Consider the following 15892-nt stretch of genomic DNA (forward strand, 5'->3'; position numbering starts at 1 on the left):
GAGGTAGAGATCATTCTGTGCTCCTCTGTATATTTAGTTCTTGGCACGCTGCCTGACTCATAGTAAGTGCTCCGTGTCTATTAAATGCATGAATCATCCCTGCCTGAAATTCCAATACACCTTTTAAGTGATCAGAATGTTACACGATACCTGATCCAGCTCATATTTGCACGGAGTAAGTACTTACAAATAATCACACCCAACTCCTCTCTTTTTACAAACTTTCCTATGACAATATATTGTAATACTGAACGTGATCCTGCCTCTTTGCCCCCACCACACAGATGGGAGCTGGGATGTGTCCCAATTCTATCCAGCTGCCTATTTACAACCTTCTCCAGAGAGCGGAGGTGGTGTGAATACTGATTTGATCCATTTTGTGTCGACTCTTGTTTACCTCTCATAGGTGTCCATTCTCCCGGACATGGTCCAGACGCCCGGCTCCCTCGGTCTGACCCCTTTACCTAATGGGTACATCCTGAAAACTGGGAAAAGGGGAGAGAAACCATATTTATTTCTGAGTTTGCTGAAAAGGCAAAAAATTACCAGAGTACCTAGCACAAAGAAGGCAAATAGATTCTTAAAGGTTTTGTGGAAAGAAGTGTGTGTTGCCTGTGGCGAGAATGATGTAAGCCCCTAATCCAGAAGCCTGCCATGTGTATTTCTTGGAAAGGTTGGAGAACGGAAAACAAGTACAAAAACAGAGGCCAAAACCAGAGTGTGGCTCATTTCATGGGGCACCACAATTGTCTAGCACGATCCTGGCATTTTCTCGCGTTTTCCTGTTTCTTGGATAAAGTCAGGAGGGAGTGAAGAACACTTCTATCTGATGGGATAAATCTTATATTTTAAGCAGCAAACTATAATAATGGCTCCATGATGATGTGGGTGGCCTTCGGGGTCTAATGTGTTTTCTTTTTTTAAAAAAATTTTTTTTTAACGTTTTATTTATTTTTGAGACAGAGAGAGAACATGAACGGGGGAGGGGCAGAGAGAGAGGGAGACACAGAATCGGAAGCAGGCTCCAGGCTCTGAGCCATCAGCCTAGAGCCCGACGCGGGGCTCGAACTCACGGACCGCGAGATCGTGACCTGAGCTGAAGTCGGACGTTTAACCGACTGAGCCACCCAGGCGCCCCTAATGTGTTTTCATATAAGCTCGTCGAGCTGACTCGGGTGAATATTTAAGTGATGCGTTTGTTATATCAAAGGAGAATGCAACTTCTTTGTGACTCTAGGTAATACGGTATCTTGGAGAGCTAAGTTAATTGTTCTTTAATAGGGAGAGAGGCTTTCCAGAAAGCCCGCCAGGGTTAGATTTATTTCACAGTTATCAGCACTGAAAATACTTTTGAATTGTTGCATTTTAAACTACTAGAAACAGAGAAGCACAGCAAAGTAGGGCCCCCTTCGTGATGGTGTTTTTTAAAAGGAGGTTCATTGTAATTCCCTCAAGCAGTGGGAATAAAGTATAGTAAGCAAAGACTCTCAAGTTCAGAAATTAATCTTGACTCTCTACCACAAGGAGTCTGAAGTCCTAGGAGTGGAACGTCAGTTCCCTGGGCTTTCTCCCAGCCTCTGTGGCAGAGAGGGCTGAATACCAGTTAAACTGATGACCGAGTTTACAAATGTGTAAACAAATGAGTATAAAGTAAACATTAACATTTGCAAGCTCAGCCCTATCGACTGATTGAAACCTTGCAGATTCACCATTCTCTGGGCCTTTTACCTCTGTTGTTTTGTTTGCTTGAAAGGTAACTTCCCTCCTTGCCTGCAAGACTCCTACTCATTTTCTCAGCCCAAGCTTGAAGTTCTCAGCATCAGTCAGCATTAAATCATCCCATCCTCTGTGCCCATATGACTTTGTCCTTCCTCTCTGATGGTAATTATTTTCATGGTGGGCATGTGTCCTAGTTTACAAGCGCAGAAGTGTGACAGACGGGACGCTTTTTATTTTCTCTACATCAATGGAATGTCTGATTTCAAGTCTCCATTACACTGACTGGTAGAGAAATTCTTCTTAAGCATAATTGTGGCACATTCTCCTACCCAAGGGGCAACAGAATCCTGCAAGCTAACGCTCTGTTTGGAAGAAAATACTTCTCCCTGTCTACCATTGTCCCTGCTGAGGAACGTTCTCTCTCTGCTTCTGGGCCACTCACGAAGGGCTAGAATTTGGGGCAAGGCTGGAAACCTGAGTGTCCCAGGTCCCCCCCTTCCTAGACTGCTGGGTGGCCCTCTCCTGGGGGGTCTCTCCTTACACATCTCCTTGCATCTCCTTGGGGGTCTCTCCTTACACAATGCTGACAAACCCCATAGGGATCCCGTGGCGTGGGGTCCACGGATCTTTCTTTCTGGTCGAGGAAAATCTCTCCTCCTTACCCTGTCACTTCTCAAAAACTCTTTCCCTTTCTCCTTTTGTAGCACAACCAGTGTAAGCTCACTTACACATTTTGGCTTTTATAGGAGACATATTGCTACCGATAACAACACGGTGATAGCAGAGAAAAGAATCTTTCCCCTCTGTTCTTACTCAAATTAACAAAGAGAAGGAAACATACAGTCTCCAATTCCAATAAAAGCATGATATAGTGAAAATCTGCCCAAAGCAGATAAAACAGGAACTTGAAGGGCCAAGCGGTGGCAAATTTTAGAAACTGCCAACCAAAAAAATCCACTTACAGAGGGTGCACACCCTCCTAGGAAGTAAAAAGCTATATTTTTAATTTATGACTGCTCAAGCAGGCACATACATGAAGTCTGGTGGCTTAAAGGGTGGTGGGGCTGAGGTCAAGCCGAAGCTGCATAGAGAATGTCACTTTCAGGAAGTGTCGAATCTCCACAAATAATTTGTCAAAGAAAATGGACGGTGCACAGTAAAACCAGAGATTTATATAAAAATAAAGAAACACTGAGGAGTCATAACTAATAACAGATGGCAGACCTAGAACTGCAAGGCCTTCAGATACTGGGATTGTTGATGCCGATTATAAAAACATCTAGAGTGCTATATTTAAAAATAAGCAACAGGTTTGAGAGTTTCTGCCTAAATGGAAAATATAAAATTAACCTAGCATATTGAAAAAAAAAATAAGACTTGTGGAATTTAAAAAAATGCAATGCCTAAAATTTAAGTCTCAGTGTGTGGGTTTAACAGCAATGTGGGCTCAGGTGAAAAGAGAATTTGTTAACTGGAGTATATAGACCAGAAGGAATTTTCTGGAATGTAGCGGAGAAGAACGAAGGGATGATATGTATGAATGAGAGGTTAACAGACTTTCAGAATAAAATAAGCTCCAAGATGTCGACTCAGATTTCTAAAGAGAACACAAAGAATGTTATAGAGGCAATACTTGAAGCGATAATGGTCGAGAAGTTTCCAGAAAAGTTTAAAGATACCACTTCACAGATACTTCACTTTCCAGAAGATCAGTACATCTTAAACAGAATACATTAAAAGAAATCGACATCGAGGAAAAACAGTAAAAACTTCCTACTACGAAAAACATTCAGAACATTCAAAAAGGAGCCTGAGAGAAAAGTTTACCTTCAAGGAAACAGAAGGTGAACTCATGGATGATGTCTCAAGAATAACAAAGCAAATCAGAGAATGGAGGGATATCCTCAGAATTCTGCAAAATAATGGCAATCTAGACTTCTCGAACCAGGGGAAATATAGTTCTAGGATGAGGCCAAAATAAACATGTTTTCAAACACAACACACACTCATACACACACAAATTCTGAGAGTTGGCCCCTAGTCCTTCACCAACGGAACTTCTGAAGCGGGTACTTGAGGCAGAAGAAACATGACCCTATATAGCAGGACTGACACGCAAGGAGGAACGACAGTCACAGGAAGTGGCCGATAGGTCAGCAAATCTAAAATAACATTGATTACATGCATATAGTGATACTGAGTTAAAGATAAAATGAGATAGGATGTAAATTGGAAACAATACATAACATGTAAGTCTATATGTTGGGGAGGGGGTGAGTGAAGCACTGTATTCTTTTTTTTTTTTTTTAATTTTTTTTTTTAACGTTTTATTTATTTTTGAGACAGAGATAGACAGAGCATGAACGGGGGAGGGGCAGAGAGAGAGGGAGACACAGAATCGGAAGCAGTCTCCAGGCTCTGAGCCATCAGCCCAGAGCCTGACGCGGGGCTCGAACTCACGGTCCGCGAGATCGTGACCTGAGCCGAAGTCGGACGTTTAACCGACTGAGCCACCCAGGCGCCCCTGAAGCACTGTATTCTAAAGCCCTATGTTTTCTAGAAGGAGGATAGAGGTATTATATTAAGTTTGTGTGTTTGAACTTCTAGTGTAACCACTGAGAGAGAGAAAAAAAAAACGATAAAACTTCCAAATAAGTATCTGTGAGATTAAAAATTTTAACACACCAGGAAGATATTATAAATTTTAATTAATATGTCCCAGGGCGCCTGGGTGGCTCAGTCAGTTAAGCATCCGACTTGGCTCAGGTCTTGATCTCACAGGTTCATGAGTTTGAGCCCCATTTCGTGCTCTCTGCTATCCGCACAGAGTCCATTTCAGATCCTCTGTCCCCATCTCTCACTCCCTCCTCTGCTCGTGCTCTCTCAAAAAATAAATAAACAGTAAAAAAATTAATTAATATGTCCCAAATAATATAGGCTCAAATTATATGAAACAAAACTAAACATAAGCACAAGTAAAAATAGACATATATATCATAGCATTGGGAGACTTTAGCACCTAACTCTCTTGGTAATTGAAAAGATAAGGGTTTAAGGGACATGATTAACAAAAGACCTAAGAAACACAAAACACTGCATCCAACAAATGCCAAATACACGCTCGCTTCAGATATACACGGAACATCCTAAATGCTGAGCATGTGTTGGGCCATCAAACAGCAATAAAACTGAACGAACTACAGATACATCAATAACATGGGTGAATTTCGTAAACATAATGAGCAAAATCAACAAGAAGCACAAATACGTAAACGTAATTCCAATTGTATCAATTTTGAAAACCAGCAAACATTTCATATGTAATGCTTAATTCATTAATATATATAGTTGTGTTTATGAAAGTCTGGAAAGGATTACCAAAAAGTCAGGGAGACTAATCTCTGAGAGTGGGGGCTTGGTTGAAGAGGGACTTCCAGACCACTGGCAGTGGTCTTTTATGGGCCTTTTTATGATGGTCGCCTGAATGTTGATTTCATAGTCATTCTTTACACTGTTCATATGTGCTTCTGTGGTAAAATATGCATAACATAAAATTTACCAAGTTAACCATTTCTAGATGTATAGTGCAATGGTATTCAGTACATTCACAGTGTTGTACGACCATCACCTTTACCCACTTCTAGAACTTTTTCATCACTGCAAATAAAATTCTGTACCCCCCTGTTGACCTTAAAAGGGAAACAGCCAGGGGCGCCTGGGTGGTTCAGTCAGTTAAGTGTCTGACTTTTGCTCAGGTCGTGGTCTCACAGTTCACGAGTTCGAGCCCCGTGTCGGGCTCTGTGCCGACAGCTCGGAGCCTGGAGCCTGCTTCGGATTCTGTGTCTCCCTCTCTCTCTGCCCCTCTCCTACTCGTACTCTGTCTCTCTCTCAAAAATAAATAAAACATTACAAACTTTTTTTGAAAAAAAGTAAAAGCCAGTTATTTTACTGGCAAAATGGGTTTCTCTAGGAGTAGCAGAGATTACAATTCAGGACACGTAAGGTATGGAAAACCATAAGAAAGTTGAGATATCAAAGGAAAGGAAGATTACTTTACAGAAAAGACAAGGAAGTTGGGAGGGGCTGCTCTTCCATTGCCATTTTCCATTGGAGGAAAATGAGAGTTCAGGGTAGTGATGGTTTCTCATTGGCTGAGTTGTGGTATTTTTTTATTGGCTGAGCTTGTTGCTAGGTCGGGAGAAATTCTCCTTTCCTCCTTCTGAGGTAGTAAAGTAGGCTTCTTCCTGCGGGAGTCTGGGAGGGACAAGCATATGAGAGTTCCCCCTTCTGGCCTCCTGACTCCATTTCAAAATTTTTTATTTTTATTTTTTATTTTTTTAACGACATTGATTATTTATTTATTTATTACAGAGAGAGTGGGGGAGAGGGGCAAAGGGAGAGAGAATCTCAAGCAGGCTCCATGCTCTCAGCACAGAGCCCTACCCAGGACTTGATCCCATGACCCTGGGATCATGACCTGAGCCAAAATCCAGAGTTGGACACTGAACGGACTGAGGCCCCCAGCTGCCCCTCCCAACTCCATTTTATTTTATTGTTGTTTTTTTTTTTAAGTTTTTAATGTTTATTTATTTTTGAGAGAGAGAAAGAGACAAAGCGTGAGTAGGGGAGGGATAGAGAGAGAGAGAGGGAGACATAGAATCTGAAGCAGGCTCTGAGCTGTCAGCACAGAGTCCTACTCAGGGCTCTAACTCACGAACCGTGAGATCATGACCTGAGCTGAAGTCAAAGGCTCAACCGACTGAGCCACCCAGGCGCCCCTCCCAACTCCATTTTAAATGAGATTTCCTTTATTTAATTTCACGCCATTAAACAATATCTCCCTTCCCCGCCCTTCCCCAGCTCCTAGTAACCTCTAATCTAACTCCTGTCTCTGTGAATTTGCCTATGTTGGATAGACAAGAGATTTATTAAAATGTTTTAAATGGTTGCCAGTGGTAGGACAGAGACAGGAATGCAGAGAATGGGAAATGAGGGTAGGAATGTCTGTTCGTGCCATTCGATTGTTTTGAATCACCGAATTTATATTCTTTTTTAAAAAATTAGTATGGATAAATAAATGAATAATTGAAAGTGAACGGGGAGTATCTTACCTACCAACATCCAAAAAAGGATAGATTCTTGAGGAACTTCGATCTTCCTCCCCACCAAAATTTAGGGGATAGAGATTCTGATCTGCTGCTTGAAAGGAGAGGCAGGAGAGAAAGCAAATGAAAGGAGATGTCAGGAACTAATAGCTCAAAAATGTTCTTGTGGTATTAGTCTATTTCTTGAAACTTGACAATGAATTCCTTGAGAGCAGGACTTTTCATCTTCTTCACCTTAGTATCCTTGAGCACGATGACTGGGCCAACCCAGGCACAATAAAATCATTGCCTCCTTATTCCAAACTATATGTGTTTAGGAATAATGGAAATTAATAGGAAGGCTAAGAAACCTGAAATATTCTAGGAAATCCAACAGTTGTTGTGATTCTGTTTTCACCCAGGAAGATTCTCAGGAAAGAGATTTGAGCAGTGTCTTGCTTAGCCAAGTGTCACAGTTAACGGAAAGGGACTCGTTCCTCAGAAAGCCTCAGGAGGCTGCAAACGTATGGTGAAGTGACAAGCCCAGAAGTCGTGGGTCAGAGCGCACTGAGAACATGCAAGGATTTCCTCAGAATATTCGGCAACTTTAAAATTGGTTGATGAAACTCCAGTGGTATCTTCCCCGAGGTATCTGGCTAACATGGAATCCGGGAACACGCCATCCAACTCCTTGAAATTATGCACATGTTAGTGATGTTACACTGGATCCTCTATTGAGAAAAGAAGACTCAGGAGAAGCTCCTAAAGTGTCCTTTTTGGTAAACTGTTAACCTTAAAAGTAAAACTGGCAGTTATTTTACCAGCAAAAATGTGTTTGTTCGGAAATAGCAGAGAATTCCAATTCGGGACAAGCGAGTTATAGCAAAACCATTGGCAGGGGCCATCGGCAAGTCAGCAGAACAAAGGAGAATGTTCTTTTATAGAGGAAAGGGGTGGGGGGGGTGGTGAGGAAGGCTGTTATAAACAAAAAAGTCCATTGGAATAACCGGGGAGTTTGAAGGACAATGGTTTTTTGGTACTGAGTTGGCAGTCTGTCACTGGCTGGGGGGAAAACTTTCTTCCTCCTGCCCCATAGTGTGGTCATGGGAGGTACACCTTCCTGTTGGGTCTGCGGTTGACCAAGAGTGGTAGGGTGTTAGAGCGCCCCCTGCCGGCCTCGCCACTCCCTCTGAAACGAGGTTCCCTTTTATTAATTTCCGCAAAACTTTCTAAGTTATTTTACTACCCATCTCCCCATTGTCCTGATTTTTATGACTCGCTAATTTATTTTACTGCCAATCTCGCTGTCAGAATCGATGATGACTGGTGTCCTTAATTTTAGCAATGAAACTGGTGGTCGTGGAGAAGTCAGCTTTAAGCCTGACACAGCCATCTGAACGTTCCACAGACGTTTACAATTTCAGCAGATTGCCTAACTTAAAGATTTCTCACCACCGCCCCCCCCCCCCGCCCCGCCCTTTGACTTGAGTTTTGTGGTACGAACAACAGCGGGAGTGGTTTGGGGCTTGTTATTTTATATTGCTTTGATGATGACGTGGGCATAGGCGAAGATCATCCAAAGGAGAAAAGCGGAGGCTGTTTATTCAGGGCCCGCTCTAGCGAGGGAGCCAGCCGGCCGCCTGGCTTGCCTTTAGCACCAGGCAGTGGAGCGGGGAAGCTTTACGGTGGAAAAAAAGAAGCTCTGGGTTTGCCCTGATTGGGAGCTTTTGACCTGGGGAGGCCGCAGGGGGCTGACTAGAAGCTGGCATGCTACGTGATTGGTTTTGGTTGCACACTGGGCTGTTTCTGGTTGATCCTGAGTTGCAAGAAGGAACAAAAATGAAGGAAGCTCGCCGTCATTGGGCAAGCCGTCATTGTGGTTGGCTACGGGCCGACAGCTGGGGGTCGTGAGCCACACTTCTCCTGACCTACGTACCCTGCCTGTTGTCTGTTTATCCAAACTCTCAGTTCGCGCTTGAGCTTGTGGTTTGGGCTTTTTGATACTTCAGGCGCTGTCCACTTGCTGTTAAGTTCCAAGCTGTCCTTTCCATTTCCAATGCAAAAAGGAAGGAAATGCTAAGAAGTCACATTCTTTGCCCCAATTCATCTGGTTTCCGATCGCATGGCGTTTTCGGTTTTGTTTTAACACATGAAGAGGTTCTTTTGGTTTCCCTCGGCGGTATCCACGGTCAGGTGGTCAGGGCCTGCACATAAAGAGAGTTTTAAATTCCTTTCGCGTCACATCTCCTGCCTCTGAATACATTTTTTAAAAGAGTTTGCAAGACAGCTCAAGGAAGAGTTTTCTTCCCCGTGTGCTCGTGATCAAGATATTATTCCCAAACGTCATCCTACATCAGAATGAGCTGGGCCGGTTGTTTAAGATGCAGACCCTGGGGCTCCCCGCGGACTCCATGCGCCAGACTGTCTGGAGGGGGAACCCACAGCTTTTTGGTTCCTTTGCTTGTTTGTATACAAGAAATGCCCGGAGTGATTCTTAATGTCGTCTGGCAGGTACTAGGCACTGGGCTGGCGTTTGGCAACCACTGAATTAGAAATTCCACTGCTACATGTTGCTGAGACTAAGTCTGTCACAGCATTTACAGTTTTTTTTAAAAAAAATGTTGCATTTGACAGCACGCGCGGATTTCCATTTGTGTTTTCTGATGTTTGGAGATTCTGCGGCCCAGGGGATTTTGCGATTGGCTGCTGTCATGTCTTTTTCACGACACGTGGAGGTGGGGACAGATTAAGGCAGGCCATATTGGTTACTTTGGGGCCTTGGACATCGTGCCGGATTTCCTGAACCCAGAAACAGAACAAGGCTTCCCCACGGTCCAGAGTTCAAGGGAGACCAGCGCTGCAGACCCCTGAGCACAAATCCGTGCAACCTCTCGCAGTTAATTTCACGAAAGGGGTGGCTCTATCAGTGTAATCACAGTGCCCAAAATAGCTCGCTCTAAATTCTCTCAAGCCTGGCAGTACAGAGACAGAAAAAGTTCCATACTGTGTCAGACAATAAGATCCCCACTTCTTCCAGAGTTGTTCTTGCTGAACGTTGATTAAAATTCCCTTCCATATACTCCTGACAGGGCCTCACGCGTGCAGAGGAAAATGATCCCCAGCCGGGCCGGGGCTCTGTTGTCTCTGAGGCTGGCCCCCCGTGCTAGGAGCTCCCGGGTCCTCCGGACCTTCCAACCCGAGGACTGCCGTCGGTAAAGACACGCACTGCCTGTGGGTGTCAGGTCTTCAGCGGTCTCCCCGGCCCTCCCAGGCCGTGGATTCTGGAAATGCCATGGATCTTTGCAGGCTACCCGTGGGGGCCTCACAGCTTCCTGAACCTCAGACACGAGGGTCCTAAGGACAGGTGTCAGCAAAGGTTGTTCCTCAGCCCGCCAGCGCACCCCCCACGCTCCCAAGCTCATGGGGTGTGGCTCCTTGCTTTCATGCAATGGTTCATTCGTGCAACAAGCCTTGCAAAGTTTGCTCCGGGGGGTTGCTCCCGGGCTAGTTCTGGGAACCAGAGTGAGGGCTAGTCCTGCCCCAAGGGTCTCAGAACGTATTCGGGCATTGGTCACACACTCTGCTGCCAGGATGTACGGGCTCTGAGAGGAGGCGACATCACAGCCACATTGCAGAGGTTCTGACCCGGCGTCCGCCTGCCCCTGTGATCGCAAGGGGTGCTGGGCTGGGGCCCGTCTGGAAGAGTCGAGGGTTCTCGATCACAGCACAACACCTGCCCCATCAGCCTGGGCTCTGCCTTGCGTGTGCCGCAAGAGCCTTTTGTTAATCACAGACTCAAATAACAGGGTGGGGGCGCCTGGGTGGCTCCGTCGGTTGGGCGTCCGGCTTCGGCTCAGGTCACGATCTCACGGTTCGCGAGTTCAAGCCCTGCACTGGGCGCTGTGCTGACAGCTCAGAGCCTGGAGCCTTGCTCCGGATTCTGTCTCCCTTTCTCTCTCAAAAATAAATAAACATTAAAAAAAATAATAATAAAAAAGAAAATGGTTGCTTGTTCTTTACAAATTGGAGCCGACTCAGTCACTTACTGGCTGTTATCACACAACAGGTCTTGTTCTAGAAGATTTGCCTGAATTATCTTATTTAGTATATAATCGAAGAGACATACACTGATGCCTGTAGTAAAAACGAGGACACTAAGGCAGATTAAGGAACTTGTCCACTCGGTACTACATGGGCTGGCATAGACCTGAGATTCAAAGCCAGGCCATTTACGTCTGGTGCCTGAGCTCCTGAGGCCTCCACTCCCAGAGGTACGTGGTTCCCCATGGGATACAGACCCGATTGCTTACTCTTTTATGGAGGCAGCCTTGCCCCACCTTCCTCTTCCCTGATCTTGAACTAATTTTCTACAGTTTTATCCTGAGGCCAAAGCGAGCTCAGCCCTTCTCGAATGTGTGGTGTCGTTTCTTTCCCTTTTCCATCTTCCATCAAATCACCCGTCTTTCAAAATCTGAGTTTCTGTCTTAATATCCCTGTATGTGAACCATCCAGTGTCCCTGGATAGGTCTTTAGCATTTGAAATACTGGCCTTGGGTTTTCCCTGTAAATCTTCTGATGACTCTTACTGTGTAAAGCAGGGTGATTGCAGAAATATAGACATTTTTCCTATAAAGCTGACACGGAGGACTGTCACGTAGGGTGAAGAAACTCAATCAAATGTTTAAGAAAAGTAAGCCATTTCGACGTGCATTCTACTGTGGTGTGATCTTTAGCATAAAGTGCTAAATGTCATCTTTTTAAGCCATAGTGATCTTTATCGCCAGTGCATGTCAGCATAGGTGGTAAAAAACATAACTGACATTTCTGAAAAACTGTATAAAAACACCTGAAGCTCTCAATGTAACTATATTAAATGTTGCCACAAGGAGAAAGAGTAAGTTTTCGGAAATCGTCTTTCAACCTGATCGCTAAACTCTTTGCACTGTGTAAGGTTGTGTTTCTCCTCTTAGGATTTTAAGTTTCCTCAATATTTTAGGCCGGTTTTGCAGTTGCAATCATTTCAGCGTTTTTAACATGCTGATGGGTTAAAGCAACTATACTCCTACTTCTGTTGCTTAAATTTTATTAATCTTAAGAAATCCGATTTATTTGGATGATTTCTTTTATTATTAAAAAAATCTTTTTAGTGCTTATTTTTTGAGACAGAGAGAATGCAAGCAGGGGAGGGGCAGAGAGAGAGGGAGACACAGAATCTGAAGCAGGCTCCAGGCTCTGAACTGTCAGAACAGAGCCCGACATGGGGCTTGAACCCACGAACCGTGAGATCATGACCTGAGTTGAAGTTGGAGGCTTAACCACTGAGCCACCCGGGCGCCCCTTGATGAAGTCTCTTAAAAGCTACCCTTAGATAGCATTATGGGGGCACCCGGCTGGCTCAGTCGGTTCAGCATCCAACTTCCACTTAGGTCATGATCTCACAGTTAGTTCATGAGTTCCAGCCCCACATCTGGTCCACGGGTGTCAGCACAGAGCCTACTTCTGATCCTCTGCCCCCTTCTCTCTGCCCCTCCCCTGCTTGCGCTTTCTCAAAAATAAATAAACATTAAAAAAAAGAGAGAGATAGCCTTGTGGAGTTACCATTAGATGACAAGGAAAGGTATTTTGAGATTCACAGGCCAAAAAAAAAAAAAAAAAAAAAAGAAAAAAGAAAAAGTCTTTGTAATTAACAAGTATCTCTTTCCTCCTATAAATTATCCAAATGAATTCAATCATGGCCAAGCTACCAATCACATTGTTAACACTTTTGGATAAAAATATATGCCTCCAACTACTCAAAATCCTATCCAGCCATGCGGCTTTTGTGGGTAGTAAGAACAATGGTTAGGGCTCAAATAGCGTCTTGACCATTTTCCATTTAGGGGACAGAGGCTTAACAAGTTGTCTTTCTCCCTGTCTCCTCATCTGCAGAGTGGGGTTAAGAATCACACTGATTGTGTAGAACAGTGACTGCCTTATGGTGAGCACCCAATAAACAGTTACCATTACAACTCTATTTACATGTTATGCATGGAGTCTTCTGATAGGATATTTTTCTCTATTATAATGAGTCGGACACCTGTTGAGGTGAAATTACCTGGATATATTCACTTTTCTGTAGCCTTCTTCACCATTTGCTGAGTTTCCTTCTTCCATAGGCTGGAATCGGTTCTTTGGCTTAGGGAAGAACACAGTGAGCCTCGCATTGGCTGCTCTGTTCCTTCCAATGGCAACTGTTGTGTGAATTTGTTCGTTTCCCTTGTTTGGGGGGTTGGGAAGGCCGCGGGGAGTGTGCTAGTCTCCCCCTCTTGACCCCGGCTCTCCAGCATTGCAGATAGAAGCTTCCCGATGTACCAGTACATTCGCGTGTTTAGGGAGTCCTTGACAACCACCTGTGTGTTCATTCCTGGGAAAATACACTCCAAATGCTGTTTGTATATGAATCTAAACGCGCTTCGAAACAGCCATCCAGGTCTGTTCTATTTGGATCATGCTGCTTTTCCTCACTTCACTTTGTCCTTATCAGTTGTTTCAGAGCTTCTGAAAATGTGCTTCCCTTGTAGAGACAGGGAAGTCCCATGTCTGGATCGATCACATGGTCAAAGACCCACAACCTAAACCACTGGGGTTTCATTGACCCCCAAAAGTGTAATACCTCTGCAAATGCACTCAGTGAGATGCCCTAAGTTATATCTCCATTAAAATATAATGATTTTAAGCAGGGGTTGGCGTAGTTTCAACAGTGGCCTGCAACCTGTTTTGTGTAGCCTGAGGGCTAAGAATAGGTCGTAGAGTTTTATTTTATTTTATTTTTTTTATAAAGTTTTTTTTTTTTTTAACGTTTATTTATTTTTGAGACAGAGAGAGATAGAGCATGAACGGGGGAGGGTCGGAGAGAGAGGGAGGCACAGAATCTGAAACAGGCTCCAGGCTCTGAGCAGTCAGCACAGAGCCCGACGCGGGGCTTGAACTCACAGACTGTGAGATCATGACCTGAGCCGAAGTCGGACGCTTAACTGACTGAGCCACCCAGGCGCCCCTAGGTCGTAGAGTTTTAAAAGGGCAGTTAAACAAACAAATAAATAAAATGAAAAAAAGAAGTATGTAACAGACACCATTAAAAAAATTTTTTTTAATGTTTATTCATTTTTTTGAGAGAGAGACACACACACAAAGCATAAGTGGGGGAGGGGCAGAGAGAGAGGGAGACACAGAATCCGAAGCAGGCTCCAGGCTCCGAGCTGTCAGCACAGAGCCAGACGCGGGGCTCGAACTCATGAACCGAGAAATCATGACATGAGCCGAAGCTGACGCTTAACCAACTGAGACACCCAGGCGCTCCTATAACAGAGACCATGTGTGACCCGTGAAGTTTAAAAAACTTGCTTTGAAGTCTCAAGAACAAGCACCGATCAGTCCATGATTTTAATTTAAAATAAGCTTAAGGAAAGTAACAAGGAGACTGCAGCCGGTGCCAGCGCTGGGAGCCCTGGAGTGACCTCGCCCTGTGGTGAGCCCGCTCGGGATCCCAGACCCGGCATGCCACTTACCCAGACAGCACCTGAAACCGCTGGAAACAATCTAGTCTCAAATGTGAATACATTGTTTCTGAATCCTTTTTAATTCCCTGCGCTTCCTCTAACCTCCTTTGCCTGAGGTTTCTTGAAACGTGTAGCCATTCACCCTGCCCTATTCATCTGGAAATAACACAGTGAACATGATCCCTTAATGGCATCGATTCTGGCCCATCTGTGAACATTATTCCACTAGGGAGGAATCTCTGTGAATATTCCGACTTTTGAGAATAAACAACTGTTCTCTCTAAATCGCCCACAGGACAGACCACCAGCCAAATCGTATCTTTCTTTCGAAATTCCACAAAGTTTCCAAGTGTTTGTAAACAAAGTTAATTTCTTTACAGTGGCCAAATCTCTGCTCTGTTTACGTTTCTGGATTCATTTCTTTTCAAAGGCTGCCCTTTTACACAAAGCATGTGTCTACACTTCCCACTGCAAGTGGATTCTAATGACAAGGACCTGCATTCCGTGACAACCAACAGAGTCCTCAAAGCACATAGACTCAGACCGTATGGCTGCTTACGGAGACTGTTTGCAGAAGGACCAGGGAATTTTGAAAGGATATATACAAAAAGTCTGCGCAGAAAACGATAAATGAGGAATCGATCTATGATTTAGCAGACACATTCCGGAGTGAGAATAGAACAGTTAAAATTACAGAATGTAAGTTGGGAATACCATTTATGTTGTTGCAAATCCACCTCAAAATCCTCCAGGTCTATGTCAAATGACTACTACTCCTAAAACACACATTCTTTTTCCCTGAATTCGTCATCAGTCTCCTGATGATCAGTCTCCTTTATCTAACAATCGAGACACGGTTGGTGATGTTTGTTTCCTCGTTGCCTTTGTCAACTCCCTTCCACCGTAAGCGAGAGACTCTGCTTGTCTCTGCTGGCCTCCTGACCGACCCGTGTCTCAGCTGCTGAGGGGGACCTGTACTCTTCCTGCAACTCAAAAAATTCCCTTTCGTCTCAGAGATGATTTGGTTGGTGTGAACAATGTCGTCTCTGACACTCGAGACTTATTTTTTAGCATTTATTTACTTCTGAGAGAGAGAGTGCGAGCAGGGGAGGAGCAGAGGAAGAGGGAGACACAGAATCTGAAGCAGGTTCCAGGCTCTGAGCTGTCAGCACAGAGCCCGACACGGGGCTCGAACCCACGAACCGTAAGATCATGACATGAGCCGAAGTCGGAGGCTTAACCGACTGAGCGACCCAGGCGTCCCTGCTTTTTTTTTTTTTTTTTTTTTTTGAGAGAGAGAGAGAGACAGAGTAAGAGTAAGGGAGGGGCAGAGAGAGAGGGAGACACAGAACTCGAGGCAGGCTCCAGGCTCTGAGTTGTTAGCACAGAGCCTGACGCGGGGCTCGAACTCACAAACCCGTGAGATCATGATCTGAGCCGAAATCGGAGGCTTGACCAACTGAGCCACCCAGGTGCCCCAAGACTTATTTTTTAAAGAGTGAGATTCATTCATTCATTCATTCATTCACGAATTTAGTTTTTTACATTCTT

This window comes from Panthera tigris, chromosome F2 (assembly GCF_018350195.1).
Source record: "Panthera tigris isolate Pti1 chromosome F2, P.tigris_Pti1_mat1.1, whole genome shotgun sequence".
Lineage (NCBI taxonomy): Eukaryota > Metazoa > Chordata > Mammalia > Carnivora > Felidae > Panthera > Panthera tigris.